At 32.1% G+C, this 27999-nt stretch overlaps 1 protein-coding gene and 1 long non-coding RNA gene across 2 annotated transcripts in view; one reads left to right on the top strand and one right to left on the bottom strand.

The window, feature by feature from the left end:
- Nucleotides 1-2: 2 nt before the first annotated feature.
- On the bottom strand, nucleotides 3-18700 carry LOC118203745 (uncharacterized). The gene is made up of 3 exons (XR_004760637.2): nucleotides 18529-18700; nucleotides 1785-1899; nucleotides 3-1287 (listed from the first exon to the last, which is right to left on the bottom strand). It is a non-coding gene; the product is annotated as an uncharacterized LOC118203745 (long non-coding RNA).
- Nucleotides 18701-18971: 271 nt separating this feature from the next.
- The window catches only part of Set1 (SET domain containing 1), an 88163-nt gene continuing 79135 nt past the window's right edge, over nucleotides 18972-27999 (top strand). Inside the window, exons 1-3 of the mRNA XM_085827043.1 lie at nucleotides 18972-19322; nucleotides 19419-19446; nucleotides 22211-22448. The gene's annotated coding sequence lies outside the window, so the exon portion shown is untranslated. The remainder of the gene's footprint in view (nucleotides 19323-19418; nucleotides 19447-22210; nucleotides 22449-27999) is intronic.

Genomic DNA, 27999 nt, shown 5'->3' with positions numbered 1-27999 from the left:
TATCAACACTAAGTACACATACTTAGTTTTCATGCACCTAACACAGCTCTGACAGAAAGAGGTATAAGATGTACTTTATTTCAGTAAGTTATGACACATTCAGGTCCCATGCATATTTACCAATGGCATGTAATACATCAATAACACATCTCATAGATACATTAAGTGTTTTGATTATGGTTAATATGCATGCTGTTTTGTCTATAAGAACTAGTCATATGTGAATACAATATTATTTAGTCTGTAAAAGTAAACACATGTTCACTGAACAATTATAGTGTTGATAGTTTCTAGGTAATAATATATTTCTATACAGGATTTGCTCTCAGCAGGCTAACAAGCATTCCATAAATTTATATTTTTTAACTTTTTTCATCATGAATAAAATACAGGTACTTTTCCGTTTTGCCGGCGCAAGCGATAAAGTCGCCAATAATGGTACCACCGATGCCAAACGGAATATTCTCGCTGGTAACCTTCTACGCCTCATTTTCAATACAAGTCGCAGCTTTTTCTTATCAGATTGATTGTTTCTTTCAATACTGGCATATAATTACATAGAATTTTTATCAGATAGTTCAGTTTTATGTAAGGCCATTTTCGGTAATCACGTCAATTAGGATGCAATCACAGCGCTTACCCGAAGCCGAAAATACAGAAAAGGTAAAGTCAAGGGTTAAATTCTAATGAAAATGCACTAGCGAAGTAAAGCACTGCAATTTTACATAATTTCTGAGTAAGCTATTCGTACGAGTTGAAGAATTAACATTATTTTTAAATATTTTTTATGTGTGTATTGTATGTTGTCGCCAATAAAGTCTGCTTGGCGAGATTTGCGCCGGCGAAACGGAAAAGTACCAAAATACATTACATGGTCTTATGTAATTGATATTATTCCACCATGAATAGGCACTAGATAATTCTGTCATCTGAACAGATTTTTTGGTGAATATAAATACTCGAATGACTGAAGGATTTAATTTATATGCAGTACAAAATCTAAAATCTGGATGTCCAATATCTGGAATGGTCTAATCTCCTGATTGCACATTTTTTCAATTATTATTTTTATTTTTTATTTTCCATTCAAGGTCTAGGAATGAAAAAAAATTGTACAAATGATTTTTCTCCCATGTAATCAAGATTCTTGTCACTTTTAAACACCAGCTTGTTAGAGAATCATACTGCAGCCAATGACATTACATTTATTGAAGCTGACCGTGATAAAAGTTCGGAGTGACAATTCTTGACCCGTAAATACAAGGCTTCAGCAACAAAAATTTGTAACTGAAAAAGAAATTATGGCTGTGTATAAAATAAAAAAGAAAGCATTAAAACAAAACAAACAAACAAAAAAAAAAAAAAAAAAGAAAGAAAGAAAGAAAGAAACAGCATATAAAATTTACAGTGAAAAAATGTTTAATAAAACAAATGAATACTTTACTTTCTTAATAAATTTTATTCCCTTAAAGTTATAAATGCTTCATTATTTCATAACAACTACTATTACATATTTTTTAATTTTATAATTCCTATATGTTATTTTACTGGATTTAAATTTATGATCTAGAATCCAGAATTGTTGAAGTCTTGATGATTCAAACTCAAGGACTTTGTACTGTAGAAATATTCCAATTATAACAAAAGTGAATCAATTAACAAACAAATTAATCAGTAAAATACAACTCAATAAAAAAATAAGTTAGAATCACTGTGAATGTTTGTTGATTTATTTATTCATGCAGATATATATATAAAAAAAAAAAAAAAAAAACCTAAAGCACCTGCATGTGATGATCATTTTCCTCAATCAACCACTATAACTCAGCTTCTTAGGCAATTCAGCCATTACTCTTATGGTGATTCTTAGGCATGTTCACATTGACAGATGTTTCACACCTAAAGCAAAATACTTTTTTTACCCTTTAATAAAATTGTTAGAATGACATATCAATAAAAAGAAATCTTGTTCTCATGGTTAACCTTCCAACATGCGCGCTTGGTAATTTTACATGAGCACGCGCGCGTCGTATTTTTTGACATCTGCTATTTTACCGTTTTTGCACGAAAAACGACAGAAATGAGTGAATATTGATAATTTTGTTAAGAAATAAAATATTAATCTTATTACTGCAAAATACAAATGATATCACATTCAAATATAATTAAATTATTTTTAAGGTCTTATGTTAGTGAGACGGAAATGCAATGATGTATTTCATTATAGAAAATTTTGAATTTATTATTTAATAATTATGTTTTAAAATCGAAGCTAATTTTAATATTCATCAAAGGCAAGTATAGACAATAAAAAAGGAAAACTCCTTGATATGAAAAAAAGTAAGTTTAGCATTACTTACTTCTGCAAGGAAATTTACTTCTTACTGGTTACAAAAACGCACTTTAAACTAAATTTAATGTTTTTATTTATTTCTAAAAAATAGAAATAAAAGAAAATAAGCAACGGAAATCGCTACTGTTCTCCCAACCAAAGGTTTCCTTGTCTTTCTTTTCTTCATCAGATAATTCTTGAAAAATCCGAGCAAAATCAGCTGGCTGCACCTATTTGTTTGCAATGAAAACCAATATAAAATTTACAGAGCCAAATGTATTCAAATTAAAATAACACACAGCAATTAACAACACAAAATTACAAAATATTTCAGAAAAAAAATTTCCGAATTTTAAAACACGACCATGCGCGTGTCGTAACTTTTATGAAAAAGCTGCCACGCAGCACAAAAGCCCAGTAAAAAAAAAGTCAAATAACTTCCTGTTGCCACATTCCATGATGTGGGGAAGGGTAGAAAGGAGGAACAGAAACAACTTTCAGACATCTCAGCTTCGATATGCGAAAAATGTGCATTAAAAACTGAATTTGTCGTAAATTTTGCTCATACGTGCGTGCTGGAAGGTTAAGACTCATTCACACAATTAAATTAGAATGAAAATACTGAACAAGATTTCACTGCTGCCAAAAATGCCATTACTCAGGTTACCCTTTTTGATACACCCTATTCCTGGAGCTCGGTAAAATATCTAGTAGATGCTTCAGAGATCACAATCGGCAGCATTCTTAAGCAATTGCCTAGACACATCCAAATTAATAGCATTTCTCGGTGAAACCCAATAAAAATCAAGAGATATGGCCTCATACAACAAGGAATTATTTTTAATTTATTCCGCAACTAGGAAATTATGGCAAAGTAAGAGGATGAACCCAAATAAACCTCAACAATTATGTCATGTAGATTTTATTTTTCAGTACTTTACTGATGTTAAACATATGCAAGGTTCTAAGAATAACATTGCCAATGTTCTTTCAAGAATTAAAATTGATTCTATAAATACATCTCCATTTTTGGGGACGTTTCAAAAATTCTCCAAAGCTCAACAGCATGATCTAGAGGTACAACACATTTTCAAAAACAATACATCATCTTTGAACATGGAATTTAAGTCTTGCCAATACTCTGAAGGTAATATTTATAACATCTCTACAGATGTTCCTCATCATTTTGTTCTGAATTCCTTTTTGCAAACTGATCTTTAATCAACTGTAGAATCTCTTACATCCAGGAATTTCAGCTACTATGAAACTCATTTGTTCTCATTATATATGACCCAATATGAAGTGTCTATGACAAACGAAATCTTGGGAACAGATCAAAAATACAGAGGCACACTAATAGACCACTACAAGTATTCTCTCTTCCTGATTCAGAATTCTGATTCTTTCCAGAAATCTCCATGGAAATTTTTATTTCATTATCACCATCAGAAGGTAACATGTACCCTTTGAATCTAATACTTAGGTTCTTCAGATGGCCCAATGTCAGACCTATCCCGGATATGAAAACTGAAACTATTTGCAGAGATATTTTCAACATGCGGATATCTCACTTTGGCTGCCCTTTGGTCATAACAACAGACAAAAGTTCTCAAATGAAATCCACAATGTAAGCAGTTTACACACATTTTGGGGTACAACCAAAATCACAAAGACAGCCTACTCATCTAATGTCAAATAGCATTGTTGAATGCTTTCACTGACATTTAAAATCCTCTCTCAAGCCTTGTGAGATTGTGAGACTAACAACTAGATTAAAATACTCCCAGTTGTTTTGCTTATTTGGATAGTCATCAAGGAGGATTTGCAGACTTCCTTGTGCAGAACTAGTGTATGGCACAACTTTTAGGCTACCCAGTGATATGATAATGATATCTAAGATCTCTTCACATGACTCTCAGTTTGCCACTAATCTCCAGCATAAAATGCAACCCAATGGCAACATTTGCACATTGTCAAGATAAGTATTACGTAAGTTCTACCTTAAAATACATGTACATATATGTACTTAGGTATCGATCGAGTAAAGCCATCACCATGCCAGCCATATTCAGGTCTGCACAAAGCCCTCTTCGGAGTGGACAAGACTTTCACAGTCTTAAAATCTGCTGTGTCTATAGAGTGTAAAACCAACCTATTTGCTTTCGGACTCTGATTTCTCTGAACTGAAACCAAGCAGAGACTTTAGACAGTTTAGCAAAACAAATCTGCTACTGAACTCTCTAGGACACAAGATTGGGTAGATATGTTCATTCCTCAAAAAAACTTGTTTCTTGCATTATAATTTAATTTTTTAAAGTTTGCTTTGTAATATATTTATTGTTATTTCTTTTCTATATGAGTGTATTATAACCTCGCAATATGCTAAATCCCATTTTGATCTCTTCTAATTTTGTATCCTTTTTTTTTTTTTTTAATTACCTGTTTGACTGCTACGCGGCGCAAAAGCACTGTGTTCATTTGTCTCGAAAACCACTCTGCGAGTTTCAGTGTGTCTTTGTTGCTCCTCGTGGGTGTGAACATAGTCTGACTTCATGTGTACTCTGTAACATGAGTCTATTCTAAAATAACTAACTGCATCGCGGTTTTCAAGACAAATGATCGCAGCGCTTTTGCGCCACATAGCAGTCAAACGGTTAAGGCAAATCTCTTCAATACGTATCCTCTGAAATGTTTGATGATTTGATGTCATTCCTTCGAGCTGCTATCAAAGGAACTGGATAGAAACTTTGTGGTGGTGAGCCATGGTAGTGATAAAGGAGCAAACCTTGCCTCTGTATTGTAGCCAATAAATATGGCAGCCCTAAAGAGAAATATTGAAGGAGCACAGAGAACACAGTCCAGTCTGTCGAGCAGTATTATGTATATCTTGAAATAAAGATCAGTTTTTATTGAGTCAGTTAGTGATCAGTTAGTCTTGAAATAAAGATCAGTTTTTATTGTGCATTATGTCTGATTGAGCTATCCTTCTAGGGAGAGGATGCCTTTATGGAGGATTTATTTTAGGGGAACTGGCTCATATTCATATTACAGATGAAAAAGATCTCAAATACTCCCATGCAGCAGCCCATTTCCTAAGATTTAAACCCATGTCAAAGTACCAGTTTTAACTTTCATCACCTGGTGAGACCTAAGTTCTGACATACAATAATTAAAGAGAATATATTTAATTCATAACATATATTTTACTCAGTAAATAAATTCTTAAACAATGTAAAAAATATGCTACTTAGTCTTATGTATAAAAAAATGGCTTTTACTGAAATGATCCTGATGTATATCACAGACACATGCACACACACACAAATATATATATATATAAATAGACTAGTTTTTGCTGATACCATACTCAAAAACCATTAAAATTCAAGTCAATTTTTTCATATTCATGCTATGCTAAATTCTAGATACTATTTCATTCTGCTAGGGCAGGGGTCGGCAACCTGAGGCTCTTTTGATTTTTGCAAAGTTGTGGCGTTTTTTATGTATTTAAAGTTGCGGCTCTCCAGTTCCATACACAAAAATTAATAATTTATTATCAAAACCCTTAAAAAATAAGAAAATATATTTTTAAGTACCTAATTTCTCAACAGCTTCTATTTTTCATCATCGTTAATTATGCTTAACATGACCATGATGAGATAAATTTGAACCATTGTTCCTGTACTGTTAATTTTAACTATTGTTCATTTCTTCAGCTCCACCGTCAGCATGGCAGTTGGTAAAAAATAGAACTGAAGAAGAAAACCGAAAATTCAATTAGGATTGGGAGGAGTCATTTGCATTCATATGCAACACAGATGGCCTTCCGATTTGTCTCATTTGCCACCAAAAACTCGCACACAATAAGAAGTCAAATTTGGTAAGACATTTCACTACAAAATATACCCAGTTTGCTGATAAATATCCAACCAGGAATGTACGAAAAAAGCTCTTAAAGAGCTAAAAAGAAAAGGAAAAAAAGCAGTCATATTCCATGCTAAGTAACTGGGTATAATCTTCCAATAATGTAAATCTGCCAAGCTCTGCAGTATCATTAGAAATTGTGAAAAGAGTAAAACCATTCACATCAAATACGTCAAAGATTGTTTTATACATGCATCTGAATAACTGTTTCGTGATATTAAAATCAAAGCAGAAATCATAAAAAAAATAAAATAAAAGATTTGTCATTATCTGCAAAAACAGTACAAGATAAAACTGCTAACATGTTTTCAAATGTAACACATATGCAAGTGGAAGACATTCAGCTGACGTTTGCCTAATCACTTGCTATAGATGAGTCTTGTGACATAAAAGACACGACACAAGTTACCCTTTTCGTGGGGTATATATCCTCCCAAAGTCCAAATGAAGAACTGTAGGATTGCTATCGTTCTCAGGGCAAATTCTCGTGAAGAAGATATAGTAAATGTTTGTGCAAAAATGCCTGGAAGACTATAGAATTGATATAAATAAAATCATTGCGATAGCAACTGTTAGAGCCATAAGTATGACAGGAATACATAGAGCAGTAACATCAATTCTTCAAATAAATAAATAAATAAACCATGGAATTATAATGTTTCTCTGTGTAATTCACCAAGAAAGATTATTAACAGCATTTTGCAAAAGCACTCTACCATCACCAGTTTAAAGATTTCCTTGATAGATAACCAGTTTTCTGACCTGCTTCTGCACAATAAAGTGTGATGGCTTTCCAGAAGTAATGTATTGCAACGTTTTACTTTGTCCTTGAGTGAAATAAAAACATTCCTCAATGAAAAAAAGCATTGACCATCCCGAATTGGAAGAAGACAAACGGCTGCAAAAATTCTACTTCATGGTAGATACCACAATGAAATTAAATGAACTAAATCTAAAACTGCAAGGAAAGGGCAACCCAGCCTATGTCTTACTTAGTAGTTTGTTTAAAAAAAAATTACTTACTTTTATTGAAGACATGGAGAGTGGTAAATTTTAAAAATCTGAGGTATATCGCAATGAGACCAATGCAACTATTGACACGAATTACTTCAATATAGATTTAAAAAATATGAAGGATGGATTCATTGTGAGTTTCGAGCAATTTAAAACAAACAAAAGTACTCTTGCGTTCATAGTAAATCCTCTCAACTCAAATACAAATGATATCAACAATGAGGCATTTGGAAATGATGCTGCATCGCTTCAAATGCAACTGCTATATTAGAAAACCAAAAACTTGTGGCAAGTTCACAGAACTCAAGAACAAGTTGGAAGAGTTTAAGGTCCAGAAAAGCATGCACATCGAGCAGCACAAGTGGACAGCTCTAAAAGAAATTCCGTGAGTTGAGGCCCTCATAATTCAGCGCATGGAATAGTCTTCCAAAATGGTACAGTGAGGTGAAGAAGTTGGCATATGGAGTACTGACGATCTTTGGGTTGACATATTCGTGGGAGCAAAGAGTTCTCTTGCATGAATATAATAAAAAGTAACGTTTGAAGTCAACTAACAAATAAAAATCTAAAGTGGTGTTTGAAACTTAAAACAACAAGTTATAAGCCAGATTTAATCAACATCCAAAATGCATGCAAAGCCAATGCTCCCACTGATGTAACTATCTATATTTGTGTTTATATATATATATATATATATATTATTTCGTATTTAAAGCTGTTTATTTTAAGTCATATAATCAAAACTATAATATTGAAACAAAATATTTTAGTGGATCTTTAAAAACTGGTAAATTTTGTAAATTGTAACTTTTGGCTCTTCCATTTCAAAAGGTTGCCAACCCCTATGCTAGGGGATATGATATTAAATTTTCTAAATAATTTCATCATATAAACCATAAAAATTAATTTAACATACTTTAATATTTTTCTAAATAAATAAATACATCTTATATGAAGTTTGGTGAATTCAATAGAATCAATTTACTATGAACGGGTTTTCAAAATATATTATGTAAAATTATTTTACTAATTTGAAACAAAGCTACCAACTCATAAATAAAATCTTAATATAAAAATTCTAAACACTGGTTTTCAAATTTATAGTTCAATACAGCAATGTCAAGACAAACAAAAACTATAAAAGAGAAATCTGAGAGATTATCAGAATAAGAAAATTTACAAATATCATATACAGTATTTGACGGCATATAAGACGCACTTTTTTTCCTAAATTTGGTCTCAAAAAAGTTACCTGCGTCTTATACGTGAAGAACACAGGTTAACTATCAATACTGAATGCTATTTTTAGCCCGGATAAAGGTCTAGACACACATAACTTTTTCTACATCTACATGTGTGTGGCCTTCTAAATAAGGGTTTGTCTTATATGCCATCAAATACGGTATGCTCTGACATCTGTATGCCATATTTTACACTTGTATGCTGATGAGCCAAAACATTATGACCATCCCCCACATTTTTAATTGAACTTGGATTTCGTAGAAGGCAGATTGTAATGGTCCGAAGATTCGGAACGAGTATCTCCGAAACTGTATGACTAAAAAGTTGTTCACAATCTGCCATTGTTAATATTTATGAAAAGTAGATAAATGATAATGAAACCAGCAGTAAAAACCAAGGTGTGGACGTCCAGGCATCATCAAAGGAAAAGGGTGTCACAGACTGTTCTGCTTGGTACAGCAAACAGTGGCTCAGCTAACATCCCAATATGCCAATAGGTAATAAAGGCATTTTGCTGTTAAACATATACAAGAGTAATCAGCTCATCATGAAAATTAGAAAATATGATAAAAATGTATAAAATGAGCCTGAATAGCATTATATGTAAAATATTTGATCTAATTCCAAAAATTCTAACCCTAAGAGAGAGGAATTTACATAAAATGTCAGAATCAACATAAATGAATGACAGAATCCATGTTTTGTATAATGAGAAAGCAGATGGTACAGCCCTATATAAATTTAACCACACATTACCATTTTTTACAGATTAGTAATCTGAACTACTCATATTAACACTAAATCATATTCTTATCCTTTTGACTTGCAACACACAGAGTCTTGCATCACAGCTCATATATCATACTGGTACACTAAAGGAGCATACTAAAACAACTTACAGCAACCCTTACTTGGCATCAGATCATGAATGCACTTCCAACTTCAGACTAATAACTGAGAGTTTTGCAGTTTCATCCCAGCTGATGAATTCAGTGTCTCATATGGCTGACAATAAAAATAGCACCACAACAGATGATTTCGCTCGCTCACTTATCACTACACAGTTGACAGAATAAGAAAAATATCTTTACCTTGTATAATCATATAGCAGTAAGAATGCAATGAATATCAAGTTGGTAAGAAACCAGAGGCAGAGGTTACAAGATGGAAATTCAACAATGTCAGACATGATGCTTAAACAAAAGTTTATTAAATGAAGTTCTCTTTGAAATAATGCTAAAGTTAACGAGTGACACTTTTACAAAACACTGAATATATGAAAAGGTTTTGAATATTTGTTCATACTAGTCAGGTTAAATATATATTTTTTTAAAAATGTTTTATAAAATTTCAGGAAAAGATATTTGAAATTTTATATATAATTAGTAATTACATATAAGGTTATCATGTAAAAACCTATTATTTTAATCATGTAACAAATTTGAACCCAGTAGAATACATTAGAAATTTTTTAATTATTATAGATAATGAAATTATGATCTGAAATCTCCTATTGCTTTAATGATTATATTCTAATAGCATACAAATTCCTTAAAATAATGTCAAAATTCTTAAGCAATACTTTTACAATACCTTAACAGCATGAAATATTCTAAAATTGTTGAATGTGTAAGAAGAGGTTGTCGCAAAGAAATTTTTATTTAATTTGTAATTTTAAATTAAATTATACATGACTGAAAAAAGAAATTTAAAAAAATTAAACATTTTAGAACTCAATAGAAAATGAAATAATATAAAAAATACTGTGAAAAATATCTGGAATGATGTAAAACTAAACTGGCACTACTATCAAAGTACCAATCCTACAAGTTCTGACATAAATCCATATCATTGTTCTTAGACTTCAGAAAGTTGTTATTTAGTTATGAACGTTTTTGAAGTGAATCTGTAAGAGATTATTGGTAATTCTTAAGTGCAAATAGTGACTGATTTTAGTTCTGAGAAGTGTCATCATTCTTATTATATGCTAGTTACAATTAATTTATGTTAGTGATGATATGAAAGTTTATAAGCGAGTTCTAATTTAATATGTGGCATGTGCAAACGTAAAAAAACAGTGACATGTAGCAAAATTTTAATACAATTTTGATATTTTTAAATAAAATGCAACTTATGTTTTTGAATGATTTCAAAATTAACAGGTTAAAAAAATAATTTCCAATAAACTAAACAGTCCATATTTAAGGATAACTGATGCATTGAATTTCCTGATTCTCCCACATGAAAATGAATCGTAAACTGGTTATTGTTCACAATTAGATTGCTCTTGTTTCAACAGCATTAAAATATTAGGTTAGTGGCCAGTTATAAGTATAGTGGCAAATGAAATGGCCAGTTGCCAGTACGGTCGAAAATGCAGCTTCTGCAGCATAAGAAACTGATATTCTGAAGTTATGGATGCTATATGACAATATCATTATAAACTCACAGCATGAGCTTTAGAAATATAATGCTATTTAACAGGATCTCATGAAAATGAACCTTTGAAAACATGCGACTGTGAATGCTTTTTTTTTCGAATTTAAACTGGTACATTCCACATGAATTGTGGCACAAAGCATTAATATTGCTCTTGGTACAGATACGGCTAATGATGACCATATGCTGGGGATACAATAAAATTTCTTAATGGGAAAACTAAACTCTGTAACCACTGACCAATAACAGTTTTAGATGAACTGAAGTTGATCTATGAGAAACTGTGCATGCTGTTGCAGACAAACTTGACATACACCATGCCATTATTATTCAATACCTTTGCTACTAGTAAGGTGAAAAAGTTGAATATATGGATGGCACATCAGTTGATAATAGTCAGCAAGGCATGTTATTTGAAAGTGTGCAGTTTGCAATCACAGAAGTAAATCAGAAAGAATTCTACACTGGACTGTAATATGGGAAAAATGAATATGGTTGACAGAATAATACATATGTACCCAATATTCTAAACCATTACTCCACCTACAAAAGGTGTTGCTACTTATAATCTATTGAGGAAGTGACTTATCATGTCCTTCTTCAAGGTGAGACTAGAGAGACAGATTATTACATTGCTGGTTATCAGATTTATAGCAGGGTCGTGAAATATGGTATCCAGTCACATGTGACACAAGCTACTGAAAACTCACTATGAGTGAACTTTTTCCCACCTGCACTACTTCTATTATATCCAACTAATATTACCTTTTCTATTCTGACCACTCTTTGGGAAGGGGGAAATGCAGCTGACAGAGAAAGCATAAGGATAAAGCTGAATTCTTCCCAGGGTGGACATTAGTCTTTTTGCGGCACAGTGCGAACTCTAAAGTGCACAGTGCAGCTTCTAAATTCTCACTTGGTTTCTTCTTAAATTCTTAAAGTTTAGCTGCTCCTAAATTCAACTGACCAGTTATGACACCAGCCCTACTACTTTCTACCCAAAGCTTCATAAATTCTTTCACCACAGAATGTAGCAGTTGGCAGAAAGATGGCAAAAGTGTGTGAACACACACTGAGGCTACTTTTGTTGATTTTGCCGACCTTTTATTACCCCTTACATCCAGGGCCTGACTACTTTGGAGGCCCCTCTGCTTCACTGCTTCAGTAATGAAAAACTGAACTTTATGGAGGTATTTAACTTTTTCACCTCATTATAGATATATAACAAGAAAATTGACCAGAGCCTAAAAGAGTCCCCCCTCCTTCCCAGCGGTCAGATGAAATACTGTTCTGTGCATTTTATTGATTTTCTGACAATTCTATGCCCATCATTGAAAGGATATAGCATATCTGAAGAGCCAAAAATTGACAAAAATGCTATTTAAATTTATAATTAGAAAATGTAAAGACTTTTTTAAGCAATTTGAATTAATTAGGGAAAAATACTATAGACCTATGCACTTCGAGAATAGGCTAAAAAGCTTTTTTCTATGCATGCCATATTGTCTTGATGACCTAGTTAACAATCATTATTGCTGCAGTTTGTGAACTTTTCACAAGTTTCCGAATGGAGTTTTCTGATTGTTAACTTTGTCATCTATTTGCGAAAAATTCATATTCTTGCTGACATTAGAGTGGAATTCAGCTAAATTTTTGCAATTATGATGGCTCTATTAAGCCAATCAGAAGCCCGAAATTTTGTAAACATATCGCAAAATGTCATATGTAAAATACCTTTTTATTGGCCAAATTTGTCCAGCGTAATTGCGAAAAGTTAGCTAAATTCTGCCTTAGGAAGCCATGGATTTATGGAATATAGATTTTTTTGTGTTTATATGATAAATTAATGAAGAAGGTAATATAAAACTGACAGATTTTACACTGTGCTGATACTTTGTTTAAAAAAAAAGTTAATTATAGAAGGAAATGTAAAATAAACTTTCTATTCGACCCCCCCCCATCTGATGTTGGGGGTCTAGAGCAACTGCCCCGTATGCCCCTGCCTTAGTCAGGCTCTGCTTACATCAGAAAATTACATATGTCTTAAAGATATTTCACTTGCACAAACTTAATATAAAAAGTTACGCAAAGATTAGGTAAGGTTATTTGGGTACTATTCGGTTTTGAGGGTCGTAAAATATCACCAACTATTGTTGATGCCAATGCTGCCAAAAATAATTGCGGCAACCCTAACGCAAGAAAGGAAGTATAATAGTAAATAACTATCTAAGATTGATGTTTTAATTTAGATCAAAGGTTAATTTCATATAATACTTTTTTATTATTATAATTTACATAAAAAAGGCTAAACATGACTGAATGGAAGTATAAGAGCAAATAACTATTTCAGTCATTATTATAACTTAGATAAAAATTGCTAAACATAACTGAATGGATGCCTGCATCGCTACCGACTTACCGCTAAAGCATAGTTTCATCTCGTTGGTTGTTCAAACATAATTTTCTATAATGAATGATGCCTTTTCTTTGAAAAAATTCTCGGTAAAGTGCAGAATCGCCAACTTATTTTGTTTCCAGCTTTTTACAAGGGTAAAAACAACTGGATTTTTGTCAATTTTCTTTTACTTTTTAAGTGAAAATAGGTTGATGTGCACATAAATAAAGTCAAGGGTGTGCACAGTGCCATTTTTGTACAATTCTGGGATATTTTTTTTTAAGTGAAAATAGGTTGATGTGCACATGGATACCGAGTATGTGCAATTCTTAAAAACGCGTGATTCTGCACTTTACCCAAAATTCTGTTGCACACTTTTTGTCATGGGCAGTTCCCAAATTGTTAAATCCATAGGATATCAAAAAAGAATTTAAAATCAAAAAAGGATTTAAAAATTAAACTAGTATTTCAATGGTGTCTTAAGAAATATACAACTATATAAATTTACACAATCTGAAATCAGCGCGTACGCTAGATTTGGCACGCTGTTAAATGGGCGTATTTGCTAGATTTGGCGTTTTTGCAAATACATTTTCGCTGCAATTTTTTTGCGGTCCTCGAAACGGAATAGTACCATTCTATTTGAACAAAACACTAAAGGGAAGGGAAGGGCTTTAGTGTAGAATTGGGTGCCCCTTCAATTGGCGACATTTTTAAAAAAATTTTGGCGATGAAACCTCACTTTTGGTTACCACGATAGTTTTAAATTTGTTTTAGCTTCACGATTTTATTTAAATGAAAATAGATTGATGTGTACATGGACATATTTAAGACAGTGCGCAATGCCTAGTTTGTGCAATTCTAGGATGTTTTTTTAAGTAAAATCAGATCGTTGTGTACAGGGACACAAATCTTATGCAATTCTTCGACTTCTTATTTTGGTTTTGTGTAGCGGCCATCTTGAAATTGTGACTTCCTGGCGCCAATCTCGGCGTCAAGAAAGAATCGCCAATAAACAAGGGGCACCCAATTGTAAACTTTTACCAAGGGTTAATAAACTTTTACCAAGATGCTTTGAACAGCTTTCTGATGGAAACTGACTCCATATTCATATTACACATGGGTAAAACAACCATGCAGTCAGTCCATTTGCCCGAGATCAAATTCGGGTTGAATACATTACACAATATAGTATGATGAAATAGCTCATCTTACATATCATGTTTCAATTTGAATTAAAGAAACTTTAGCTTTATATGTTACTGAAGATGACAAAATTCCTTGGTTTTAAGTGCATCAATGGGATACTAAATGAAAACTGAGTTTATTTATTCAGACCAAGAGTCATATATTGGCTATTCTGATTTAGTAAAATGTATTTCTCTCTTTTTACAGTACTGAATGATAGCTGATAAGGAACAGAAATATTTTTGAATAATTGAGTCTCCCTGATATGGAAACTTAATTAAACTAATTAAATATATGATAATCTAAATAAATCTAAGAAGTCTGGCTCTTCAAGTTCATACTCATTTCTATATTCTTACCTAAAAATATTTGGGATATAAATACTACTAAAAGAATGTTAGTAAATTTGTCTCAGTAATTCACAGTAAAATATTCCTACCGTCTTTTTCTGAAAAAAGGACATCCTCCGAAAATAAGCCCTATCGTGATTTTCAGAACTTTTTGTAAAATAAGACATCCCCCGAAAATAAGCCCTATCGTGATTTTCGGAACATTTTGTAAAATAAGACATCCCCCAAAAATAATCCCTAGTTAAAATAATGTGACAAAAAGGATTCATTAAAAAATGCTGTTGATTTATTAAGTAATAATATGTTTAGCTTTTCTAATACTTGTATTTCAGAGAAATGTTTGAAACAAAATATTCCGAGAAATTAATTGTTTACCTCTACAGTTCATTTCAAATTAATTCTTGGAATTTATCTTAACCAGTTCACCGTTTGCCCCGAGAGAGATATGTTCACAGGAAAGGCATCATCATCCGTTAGCGTCGGCAGACTCTCGTCGGGGTGAAATTTGGGCTGAACCGTAACCCCGAGACACATACGACGCAGCGACCTTTTTCCAACCCCCACAGAATGAGTAGAAAATCAAAAGGGGTGATTGATGGGTAAAAAATTCATGGAACAAAATAACTGATAGTGATGTTTCCAATGCACTACGAACAGGCTACTTAAACAAGAAGTATTCATTCAACGATAGCTATATCGCAAGACATGAGAGATTCAGAACAATGATTCAACAGGAAATGGATTTGGAAGAAAATCAGAATATAATTCAGAATGTTATTTATGACGATATTCCAGAAGAAGATGACATAACTGTTATTGAATAAATTTAAATTTCTGTATTCTCTGTAAAATAAATATAGAGACATACTTCTTCATCAATTTTTTTTTTTTTTAAATCTACCCGTAATGAGTATTTACTCTAAACCAGGGCTTCTTAAACGTTTTTCAATCACAAACACTTTTTATCATCAAGATATTTTTTTTTTTTTTTGCAACCCCAGATATTAATTATAAAATAAAGATATAAAAAGAAATATCTTCCTGTAAATAATTTACTTCTTTGGTAAACAATAAACATAAAAAGGAATTAGTCTTAGAATTTAGAACAAAAATTAATTAAAGAAAATTTCATTGAGACAGATTTGCTTATTTTCTGCTGCATAACAAATTAAATGCTGGTGCAATATTTGCCACAGCTGGATATAAAGCATCTTCAGCATGTTTCAGCGTTGAACGACATTTGGTTTTAATTAAAGCTGGAAAAGTAGTTATATATAAATATGTGGTGAGAGAATATTTGGTACTTACATATTAACGCAACCAGGCCAAAATTCGCATAAATTGCCAAATTTGGCGACCCTACTTACAGCAACCCTACGTGTTATACGTAGTTTTGTAAGAAGAGGATGTGGAGATTCACAAAATTTTCCTGCATTTTCGTGCAAATTTTTGTAATTTATGAGAAAATAGCAGTGTAGATGGATAAAGTCAAGAGTGTGCACAATGCCATTTTTGTGCAATTCTGTGATGTTTCTTTAAGTAAAAATAAGTCGACGTGTACATGGTTATGGCGAATACGGTTTTCAATCAGTGCTAAAAGCAATAGCCAAAAGATTTCCGCCGAAAAAATAATTCTGCAACTTATTCAAATTCGAAACCGGAAGGGTTTAATTGCTATTTTATATTTTAAAACAAAATAATATAAAAAACTGTATTCAAAATTATCTGTAATTAATAAATGTACATTTTCTTTCTATTCATACTTTTTTACTCAAACTTACAAATCGCGCCAACCTGGTTGCGATAATACGTAAGTACCGAATATTTTATGCCATTTCGGAAATAGTGAGAAATCTAGTTCTGGCTCCGATACTGAATTCATCAAAGATTTTTGTGAAAACTCAAGTTTTAAGTTTGAATCACTAGATAGCATTACAAATTTCTTTTGCATTTTTCATAACAAGTAATTAATATCATTTATATTAATTAATGAGTCTAATCTCATTAATGTAATTTCTTTAAAAGTCTTATGAATGAAGTTTCTTTAAATTCATCTATCGAATTGAATTTTCGTGACCCCAAAATTTCGATTTGTAAACCATAGTTTAAAAAACTCTGCTCTAAAATATTATTTGAAAATATAATGATTCTCATAAAATAGGACGCATGACTTCAGACATGAAAAATTAATTCTTGCAACACAATTTTGGAAGAACATATTTCAGTTGCACAACTGTTTTCCTTTTAACTGTATTCAACACAAATTTTCCCCCCACCACCACCATCTTTGTTTGAATGGTTTCGATTCCATGTGAATGAGTTGCTGCATGGGAATTTTCATGATTTTTTCCATTGTGCAACATGGATAAAGACAGTTTCTCTTAAAAAGTCCTGCACAAATGCATCCCTTATTTTAGGAAGAGAGTGTTTGCATGTTTTGACATAACCAATTGAACCAAACCTAACCATCTTATTTGAAATGTCTATATTAGCTTAAAATACTATTTTTCTTCTAAGGAAGAGTAACTTCATTTTTTTCCCTACATAGGCCATTGGACCCTCATGTCTACTTAGAAATGCATAATTCTTCTATAATGGATCTATCTAAGCCAACTAAGATGGATCTAAGGCAAACTTTGAATAAATGATTTTTTTTCCCTCTGACTCGAATATAGTGATCTATGAATATAAATTAATTTTCATTTATGGGAACTAAAAAACATATTCAATGAACTGCAGCAAAATATAGCAAAATATACATGAAGATAATATTTTTAAGTATTATCAACTCATGATCTGTTTAAGCTTGAAAGGAGTTTTTGCGTTTGGCATTTTGGGAGAAAGTGCAGAATCGCCTACTGCTTGGTATGTTTTTAAGAATTGCACATACTCGGTATCCATTTACACATCGACCTATTTTCACTTAAAAAATCAAAGAAAATTGACAAAAATCCAATTCTTCTTACTCTTGTAAAAAGCGCCAAACAAATACGTGGGCAATTCTGCACTTTAGCTGAATTTCGTACCTCTTATATTCATTCTTTATAGAAAATCAATAAATATAATGCTCATTAGTAGAAATTATAAAGAGCAACTTAAAAACACACAAGCAATTGCCTGAACGAAAACTTTACTGTAATAACACATATCAGTAATGTTTTCATTTTATTTTTGTAGTTATTGCACAAGCCATTTCCTGAAACAAAATTCTATTTCCAATTGCAGTAATTTATAGCAGGAATGGTATCCTTTCATATTTGTATTTATTGCTTTTAATCATTACTTTTGTGATCAACTTTTTCAAAGTGTTAATAATTTGAACATTCTTGATCCTACAGAAAGAATGAAATTTTTCCTACTCAAAATATGATTTGATCTCTTCAGAACAACTATGCTAATTCTTTATTCCTACACAAATTTTAATAAATACAGAAATGTTCCCCCCAGTTTTGCTCTAAGAATAAAAGAAATTTTAAAGTATATTCCGTATTTTTCCCTACTAGATGATACACATTGTTTTCTGTGACTTCTAGAGTTTCCAATGATGTATACAATTTTTATGAAAAGCACAAAGTTTATTTATTATATGGTACTTTTTTCCCTACCCCCTGAATTGCTTTAAGTATGGTTTATTAAATAATTACATTTTTCAAATTAAGATTACATTCTGAAAATATTCCACTTGGATCAACAAATAATAAAATATATTTTCAACAATTCTTTAATTGCCTTCTTAACGAATTAATAAGTCACATTGACCATGCCATTTATTCAATTTTGCAACAGCAGTGATATCTTAAACAGCTACGTGTTTGATGAAAAAAAAAAAAAAAAGATATAAGGCTCAATGACCTAATAAATTCGAAAAGAGGTTGGGGGGTATCTCTTTAACAGTGAACATAAATTATAACAAGGATTAATGTAATGCCTTTTTAAAAATAACTCAAAACTATATTTTAAAAATAAAACTTTCATGAAAAGCTATATTTTTTTAAATCCAAATTTATAATTATTATTTTTTAATTAACAAACTGTACCCGAAAGCTGAAGTTTATTAGTAAACAACTAAGCTCCACTCGATCGCTTCTTCTCAAGAATCATGGGAAACGCCAGCGAGCTGGAGCAAAGTTAGGCAACGGTGCCCCAAAATTCATAAATATCTTTTCTTAAACGTACTTAGGCATTTAGAATTTTAACCAAAGTTTTTTTTTCTATTGTTAGATTTGAACACCTTTCATAAATAACAAATACAACTCACTTAAGCATACTTTACCCTCACGGGCTGCAAGGAATAAATATTTCTTAGGCACTTGATATAAATTTTGAACCTCTAATCAAAAAGGGTGCATAATTTTAAATATTTTATTATTATTTATCCATTCTAACCCTGCTTAGACAACATTCTGCGACTACTTTATTAATAAAATAGCATCCAGAAGTACGTCTGATACGAATATTTATCTTGACGTTTAAATCATTTTGTAATCGCGCCATAGTAAATTTATAATAATTCTTTTTCCCTTTTCTTTTTCAGATTTCCGGAATTCTGTGATAGAGAGATGGTAAGTAAGAATGGAGAGAATAGTGATTGTATACAAGGATTATAAATAAACCTGGCGGTAATATGTTAGGCCTAATAGATATTTATTTTTTCCCTGCTTTTTTATTCTTATAAGTTTATTTAATATAGGTAAGTATCGGCATATAGAAACTAATCATAATTGGTCGTTACTCGTACATTTTGTACGTTTGAATAAGGAAACTTGATTGAAAAAATATCCGTAGGAGCAAAAGGGGTTTAAACATTTACAGGTAAGAAGTAAACAAACAAGAGAACAGTGGTATGTATATGAGGTGAATACGTTCATGCATTTGTAAGTGGTACCCTTCGCAGAAAGTGTTGACTTTCCAAAATTACTCGCTAAAAATATAAGAATTTTGTCAGTTTTTAAAAATTAATAATAAAGTTTTACCATAATTGGGATAAATTTCTTTGATCCCACTTTCCCCCCAAGCATGGTGAATTAATATTAGTTGCAATTTGAATCAGTCTATACAAGAAATCAAAACTGCTTACTTAGTTCTGCTGATTATCAATAGAATAAGGAAGCTATATTTTGATCAGCATATAATGTACAAAATTTTAATCAGTAACTGAAAAGGTGACTGATGTTGATATGTAAACAAAGTAAAGGGAGTGTACAGAAAGATGTACTTTGCTACAAGATTATAAACAATAGTTCAGCCTTTTAAATATTGTAGAAAATAAATTAATTCTGAAATTAGGGGAAAAAGTACATACTTTAAGAGTTATTTAAAATTTTTCAAGACTTGCATATGGCTGCTTTTTGTTTTGATGTCAACATACATACGTGTATTTCTGAATCTGGAATTGATAACAGAAGAGTATCAGTTAGGGCTCAATGTAATGTTCATGAAATCTCAATTTATTCTAAAGTCTGTAAACTGTTAGACAAACAAAATTTTTTAATCTCTACATTAAAACAAAACTCTTATTGCCATTAGTTGCTTTGTAAAGCATATATCTCTTTGTGATGACAAGATTTTAAACTTTTTTTTTTGGCATGGTTTAGCTTTGAGATAACTTCCTGTGCTTGAATGGAAAGGAAAAATGAATGGAGAAAAATAACTACAACTGCAAGATTAAAATTCTCATGAAGCGCGTGTTTACCTTTTGCGATAAATTTCATTTACTGTCTGTTCTGAATTATAATAGTAGCAACAAGTTCTATTTTTTATTTGTCTTCATTAGAAAATTAAATAATTAAATTTCTTATAATCAGAATTGCTATTTACTTTTTTAGTTTATGGTTTTACTTCTTTCATGGCTAAAGCATGGTTATTGCATTTTTAGTGTGTTAAGCTTTTTTATTGTTGTTACTTATCAAGTTCATATGCATTAGTCATACTGTAAGGTCTTATGAATAATTAGGCCTTGTTGAACACAGCACTGCTCAGATTGGTTATTAATTTGTATAAGGAACACAAAGGCTATCTTCTGAAGCTCCATCTTTATTCTGATGGAAAGCATGTAATAGAATGGAATTTGATGATCTTAGAGCCTACTTTTGTTATTGCAAACTTCTCAAGAGGCTTTTCAGACTGAAAGTACCCCTGTTCCAATTAATACTTTCCAGACTAGTGCAATCACTCAACATGTGCTAATCATCATATTGTCTTGGGCAGCTTTGAAAGTGTTTTGTTTTCTTTGTTTATTTATTTATTGATTATTATTATTATTATTATTTTCAATCCTGAATAAATCACAAAAATGTCTTCTTATGTAGTAAATATTTTTTTATGAAGATTGAAGGCTGTCAGAGGTGATAAAAAGGAATTCAGAATTTGTTAAATATGTGAAATTCATGTTTAGTGAAACTAAAAACATAAATTATTAAGTGAAAACTAAATGTTACTTCTGGAAATTAAAACAAAATTGAAATACAATTGGCAAAAAAATTAAAATTTGGTTCTGTACTGTTAAGTACTAATTAGCAATATAATTTTTAGCTATCATATATTAGAAAAGGCAAAGAGAAAAAAAAAAAAAAATGTCTAACCACTCAGCTAATCTAACAAGGATAAAGAGAAAAACGTTTTCCTTGGCCTCCTGCCATATGAATGTGCGGCTAAATTTTGTCCTATCTGCATTCGTTGTGCTTAGCTTATCTGGTGGAAGTGCATTCTTTAGCATTAAATTTTGCATAACATATTATTATGTTTTAGGCATTATTATTAATGTTTAACAATATTTTTACTTGAAACATTGTGTGCAGTAAAGTTTGTGATTCATTTCATAAGTTGATTTATTTTGTTAAATTTACTGCTTATTGTTGCACAAAATTTTATGTTGTAAAGTAAAACCTTAAAATAATTAATCTGCCTTACTTGAATCTTTATTTAATGTTATTTATTATTTTAAGTTAAATTTGTTGTCTGCTTTTTAATTCTTCCACGCAGTTCATACCGTCCAAATTTCATGCATTTGCTTTTTCGGATTTGTTAGAAAATTGGGGGCTTACTATTGAAAACTAAATGCAGTAATTTTTTTTTATTTGTACCAAATAAAACATTGCAAAATATACTGTTGCATTTTTTACTTAATAAGATTTTCATGCATGCAAAGTATTTAACTGTATTTCTTTTTTTTTGTATCACATATATTTCATTAAAGTATCAGAATGATTTGCAAATAAGTTTCAGTGCTGTGCCCATTATATAACTTTTGTCATTGTGATATGTTAAAATTTATTTTCTTATTATTTATAATACACAAGTTATTTATGTTTTTTTGTCTCCTGATAGGTTACTGGATGCTATGCTAAAAATTTGGCTTCCACTTCATGAAATGTTACAGTGTAACATACCACCAATTCCTAATTACTCGATATGTTCACAGTTTCCTGGAAGAAATTGTCAAATGTGAAGTGCCCATCATATTATTTCACAGCCATTAACAATGTGTAGAGTTCTGCATAATCATCTGATTGAGTTCTGTATTCAACAGTTTTTAGTAGCTTGGAATATACTGAAGGATATAAAGGTAAGCATTGCTATGACACTTAAGTAGTGCAATTACCTCAACTTAGTTTGACAATTGTTTACGTAAGAAATGGGCTATTTGATGAATTTCCAAATTTAATGTACAATGGATATAGCTGCTTGAAGAACTCTATCCTTGGGTATAATGAACAAACCTTTTTGCCCATTTCTAATTTTTAGATATTTTATGTTATATATTATTATTGTACACTTTGTTATTTAATTATTAAGCCTTGATTAAAGGTCCCAGTAGATCAGGTCACTGTTATAATAGATAACAAAACTAGATCACTAAAATAGTGTTTATCTTTACAACTGTGATACTTCTTTGGCGAAATGAAGCAACTCCAATGATGGAACACAGCAATAACTTTTATTTAACACTAAAAAAAATGGCGACTTACAAACAAGAAGATAAAACATATTCTAAAAACTTATTTAAAAAAAAAATAATTACATGCTTCGTGCGAAAAAATGCATGCAGCTCTCGAGCCTGCATTTCAATATTGCCAGTAATCTGTACATTATTTATTATTCATCTATTTCAAATGCACGAGAGATTAATAACGATATTTAAGCTGTTACAACCATCTCTCCCCCAACGGAGAGACTTTTTCCGAAGGGAAAAGTTCTGTAAAATTTGACAGTTTAATAAGCTCGACTTGCTCATTTGCTTAAAGAGAAAAGGTAACTTCTCTGATAAATTTCCAAACTTCAGGCCAAAATTTTTAAGTTTTAAACAAATATTTTTACACCACATTTAAATAGAAAGAAAAAAAATGGAGAACGTTCAAATACATCAGTTGAGTATACATTAAATAAATAAATAAATCCTGAACGTGGTTACATACACTAAGAGTTATTACATTACTTAATTCTACTCAGAACATCTACGTTCTTGTGCAAAGATCCTTTGCGATGAATGACCTTAAAATTATAAGGTTGTAATGAAAGTGCCCAGCGCATCAATCTAGAGTTACATTTGGCGTTGGATTGTAGCCAGACCAAAGGATTATGATCAGTTTGAATCAAGAATTCTTGTTGACCATCCAGATAAAAATGCAGTTTCTTGATAGTGTAGATGATAGCAGCGCACTCCTTTTCAGTAGTACGATAATTCTTTTCAAACTTAGTAAATTTTTTGCTTATATACAAGATAGGATGTTCACGTTGTTCATCATCTAATTGGCATAGTACTATACCCATGCCATTGTCTGAGGCATCGGTGTGTATAATAAACCTTTTATCAAAGTCTGGAGCATACAGAATTGGTTTCTTGCATAGCAACTCTTTTAAATTTTTAAAAGCTTTGTCACATATTTCAGACCATTGTATATTTATTTTTTTTTTTTTTGTTACACCCTTCAAAGCGTCCGTGAGGGGTGAAGCAATTTCCGAAAATCTCGGTATGTACTGGCGATAATACCCTACCAGTCCTAAGAAAGCACGTACTTCTGTTTTAGTTTTAGGTGTAGGATACTCCTTTACAGCCAGGATCTTTACTTCATCCGGGGTTCGTTGTCCTTGTCCCACAACATGGCCTAGGTATCTCACTTGATCTTGTGCAAATTTACATTTTGATGGTTTTAGTCGTAAATTTGCTGTATTCTCTCTAGAACAGAAGTTAAGTTTTTAAGGGGCTCTTCCCAGTTTTCTGAGTAAATGGCAATGTCATCCAGGTATGGTACAGCGAAACCTTCGCATCCAGCCAGGACTTTAGTCATAACTTTGCTAAAAAAATATGGGGCATTTTTTAATCCAAAGGGTAAACGTAGAGGCCTGAAACTTCCTAAACTAGTTACAAATGTTGCATATCTTTGGGCTCTTTCTGTTAACGGAATTTGCCAATAGCCTCTAGATAAATCTAATAGGGTAATATATTTTGCTTTTGCTACAGTTTTGATACGTTCTTCAATATTAGGCAAAGGATAGTATTCAGTTTTAGTAAGAGCATTGAGTTTACGATAATCAATACAAGGCCGAGGATCCTTTGATGAAGATTCTATCAAAATCATGGGAGATGTATAGTCCAATTCTCCCGGCTCTATAATTTTAAGATCGAGCATTTTCTGTATTTCCCTTTTGAGAATTTCAGTCTGTCGGGGTGACAGTCTGTATGGCTTTATTTGTATTGGTTCGTTATTTAATAGCTCAGTATCGTGACAAACTAAGTTCGTTAGTCCAGGATTATTTGAAAAACAACCAGAATGTTTCCATAAAATCTTTCGTAAATCTTCTATTTGCTCGGATTTCAACCTTTTCTTGGGTTCATTCTCCTCTATGATGTCCGAAAAATTTAATATACTTGGATTGGAAGGTAAACGAGGAATGTCCATTTCTAAGTCTCCTTCCACTTCAGTTATCATATTAATCATTTCTGGTCTTTTGTAATATGGTTTAAGCATGTTAATGTGATATACTTGATTTGGCTCATTTTGTTCCTCGAAACTTACAATATAATTGGTTTCTGAAATTTTCTGCTCTATTTTTCCAGGTCCTTTCCACTGTACTTCTAGTCTATTTTGACGATTCGTTGATAAAACAAGAACTAAATCTCCTCTAGCAAATTCTCTTTTCACTGCGTTTCGATCGTACCATATTTTCCTCCGTTGTCGAGCTTCTTTCATGTTTTCCATGGTAAGTTCTTGGCATTTCTTCATTCGATTAATAAGTTCGAAAACGTAACTGACAACATTATTACTTTCTTCAATCGGTTCTAGCCACTGCTCATAAAGTAAAGTGACTGGCGTTCGTAGGTTTTAGCCATGAACTAATTCTGCTGGTGTAAAACCAGTGCTTTCGTGTGTGACTGTTCTGAGAGCAAAAAGAACTGATGGTAGATAATTCTCCCAATCCGAAGTCGCTCCTATACATACGACTCTTAACACCCTTTTTAGCGTTCTATGGAATCGCTCAATGGGATTACTCTGCGGATGATACACAGAGCTTCTTACATGTTTAATGTCGAAACGCTCCAAAAATTCCTCTGTCATAGCACTGACGAAAGAGGTCCCCTGATCTGTTTGGATCACTTTTGGGAAACCCATACGACTGAAAATCTGTAAGAAAGCATCAATCACAGATGGCGAAGAAATGTCTGTCACTGCAACAGCATCTGGATATTTGGACGACATACACAGAGCTGTAATAATATATTTTTTCCCAGTCTTTGAAATAGGTAGCGGACCAACGGCATCGACATTTATTTTAGTGAATATTTCGGAAATTACTGGTACTAATGTCATTGGAGCCTTCTTTTTGTCGTTTCCTTTTCCAGCGCGCTGACAAGCATCACAGGTTCTTACATCTTCAGTTTCTTTGTAACATCTCGTCCAGTAAAAATATCTAGCAAGTCTGTCTTTGGTCTTTTTGACACCCAAATGACCAGAAGTTCCTTCGTGGCACATCTTTATAATTGACGGCTTGAGTTTTTCAGGTATAATGACAAGCTGTCTTTCAAAGCCCATTTTATCCGTCTTTTTTTAACTAAAAGTTCTTTTCCTGTCAGACTATAGTTCTCATTTTTGCATGTATCTTCTTTAACTTCTTGGATGATTTTAGACAGTTCCTTATCAGCAAGCTGAAGTTGTGCAATTTCTTCTGAGTCAATGTTTACCAGTTTCATGAGAGTTTCATCTTCCGAATTTAGCTCCGGTAAATTATCTTCTTCAAAAACATCTCTGGATGCTTTATTTTCTTCCTTCATCGGTTCCAAGATCTTCTCTTCGGCTATTTCTCTTTTCTTTTGAGCTCTAGTAGAGACAGCATTAACCTGGTGAGGACAACTATCAGGTTCCTTTCCTTGTTTATTCAACAGTGCAAAAGTTCGATTGCCTAATAAATACCTTCCTTTGTCAAGTTCATTTCTAATAATGGCAGCCTTAGTTATTACTTGCCCAAGATCGCAATTTAGTTCGATCTCAACCAATGGTAAACAGGTTGGATTAAAATCTAATGGCTGTTGCACCCACACATTTTCACCTGTCAGCATTTCCGGCGTGATGTATTTGCGACAAACTATATCAATACTACCACCTGAATCCCTTAATATAGGAATTTTATGACCATTTACGTAACCCATACTAGTATAAGGTAATAGAAATTTATCCTCTGATTTTGCACTAATTCTGTTAAGATTAGCGGGAGATTCAGTACTGTTCTTAAGTTTTGGACATTGGGGTCTTAAATGTTGATAGGACCCACACTGATAGCATTGTGGCATTTTTCGTTTTTCATATTTATCATCTGGACGTGGACTTCTAGGTCTATGAAACCAGCTTTGCGAATTAAATCCTGATGACAATTTTTTTTTCAGTTTTATTTTTATTATCTGAACTCAATTTACCTTGAGTTAGTGCATTGTATCTTTCTTTCTGCGATCCACTACAGGCCTTTTTTGAAAGTTTCCGCAAACGTTTTCATAGGCATCAAGTTTTTCAGCTAATTCTTTAGATGAAATCATCTCTACCCATTCATCAAGAAAATGATCTCGAATTTCAGGAGGAACTCGACGTTTAAGTTGGTCAAGCACCATCAAATCTAGCAACTGATCAAAAGTCTTAACTCCTAGACCAGTCACCCATTCCTTGCAATAATTTTCTATTTCATAATTGAAATCCACCCATGTGGATTCGGTACTCTTTTGATGTTTCATAAATTTCTGCCTAAACTTTTCCGGGCTTAGTTTAAACCGTCTTAACAATAAATTTTTCACGTGTTCATAGTCTTTAGCTTTATCGGAGGGTTCTCTAGCTATTAACTGGGTTACTTCGTAAAGAAGTAGTCCTAGTAAATGAGATACAAAATCTTCTTTATCAATTTTAGCCCATTCTGCTTGCCTTTCAAACAATAGCAAATATAGACTGATATCTCCTTTCTTGTCATCGAATTTCTGCATAAGGTGACGCAGCTCCGTTTTCGGCCGGATCTGTCCGTTATTTTGAGACTTTGTCTCTGCTTCAAGTCTTAATCTCTCTAATTCATACAGTTCGTTCCTTCTCCGCTCTTCTCTTTCTCTTTCCGTTCTTCTCTTTCCTTTTTCTCTTTTCTCCCTCTCTTTCCGTTCTTCTATTATTGTGTCTAAGACTCCTTTGACGAATACCTCATCATAATCTCTACTTTCAACAATTTTCTGTTTTAAATCAACTACAGTCAAAAGTCGTTAATCCGGACTCGTCGGGACTTCGGCGATTCCGGATTATCGATTTTTCCGGATTATAGATCATCAGTTTAAATCTCGTAAGATGGCATGCAGAAATTCTAAAATTAAAAATGTGAAACCGTAATTTATGAAATAAAGAACAATTATGATCTAAAGGGTATCAAAATTTGCAAAAAGAAAAGCTTAATATTTATTTGTTTACTTTATTAAACATTTCTTTCAATGTAAGTTGTTTAAGTTTTGCTTCGTTTCATGTGATAATACTTTCAATTTAATTCTATTAAACAGACATAATTTCTTGTTCAGTTACAAAGTTCCGCCGTTTAAGTCCTATAATTGCTGTGTCAAGAACACCGACTAATTTGTCAATCGAAATTTTTTGTTTTCAATA

This window comes from Stegodyphus dumicola, chromosome 11 (assembly GCF_044657685.1).
Source record: "Stegodyphus dumicola isolate Sdum_Otavi_A_Nest chromosome 11, ASM4465768v1".
NCBI lineage: Eukaryota > Metazoa > Arthropoda > Arachnida > Araneae > Eresidae > Stegodyphus > Stegodyphus dumicola.
Note: the sequence above shows the minus strand (reverse complement) of the source record. Positions and strands in the feature narration are given on the sequence as shown.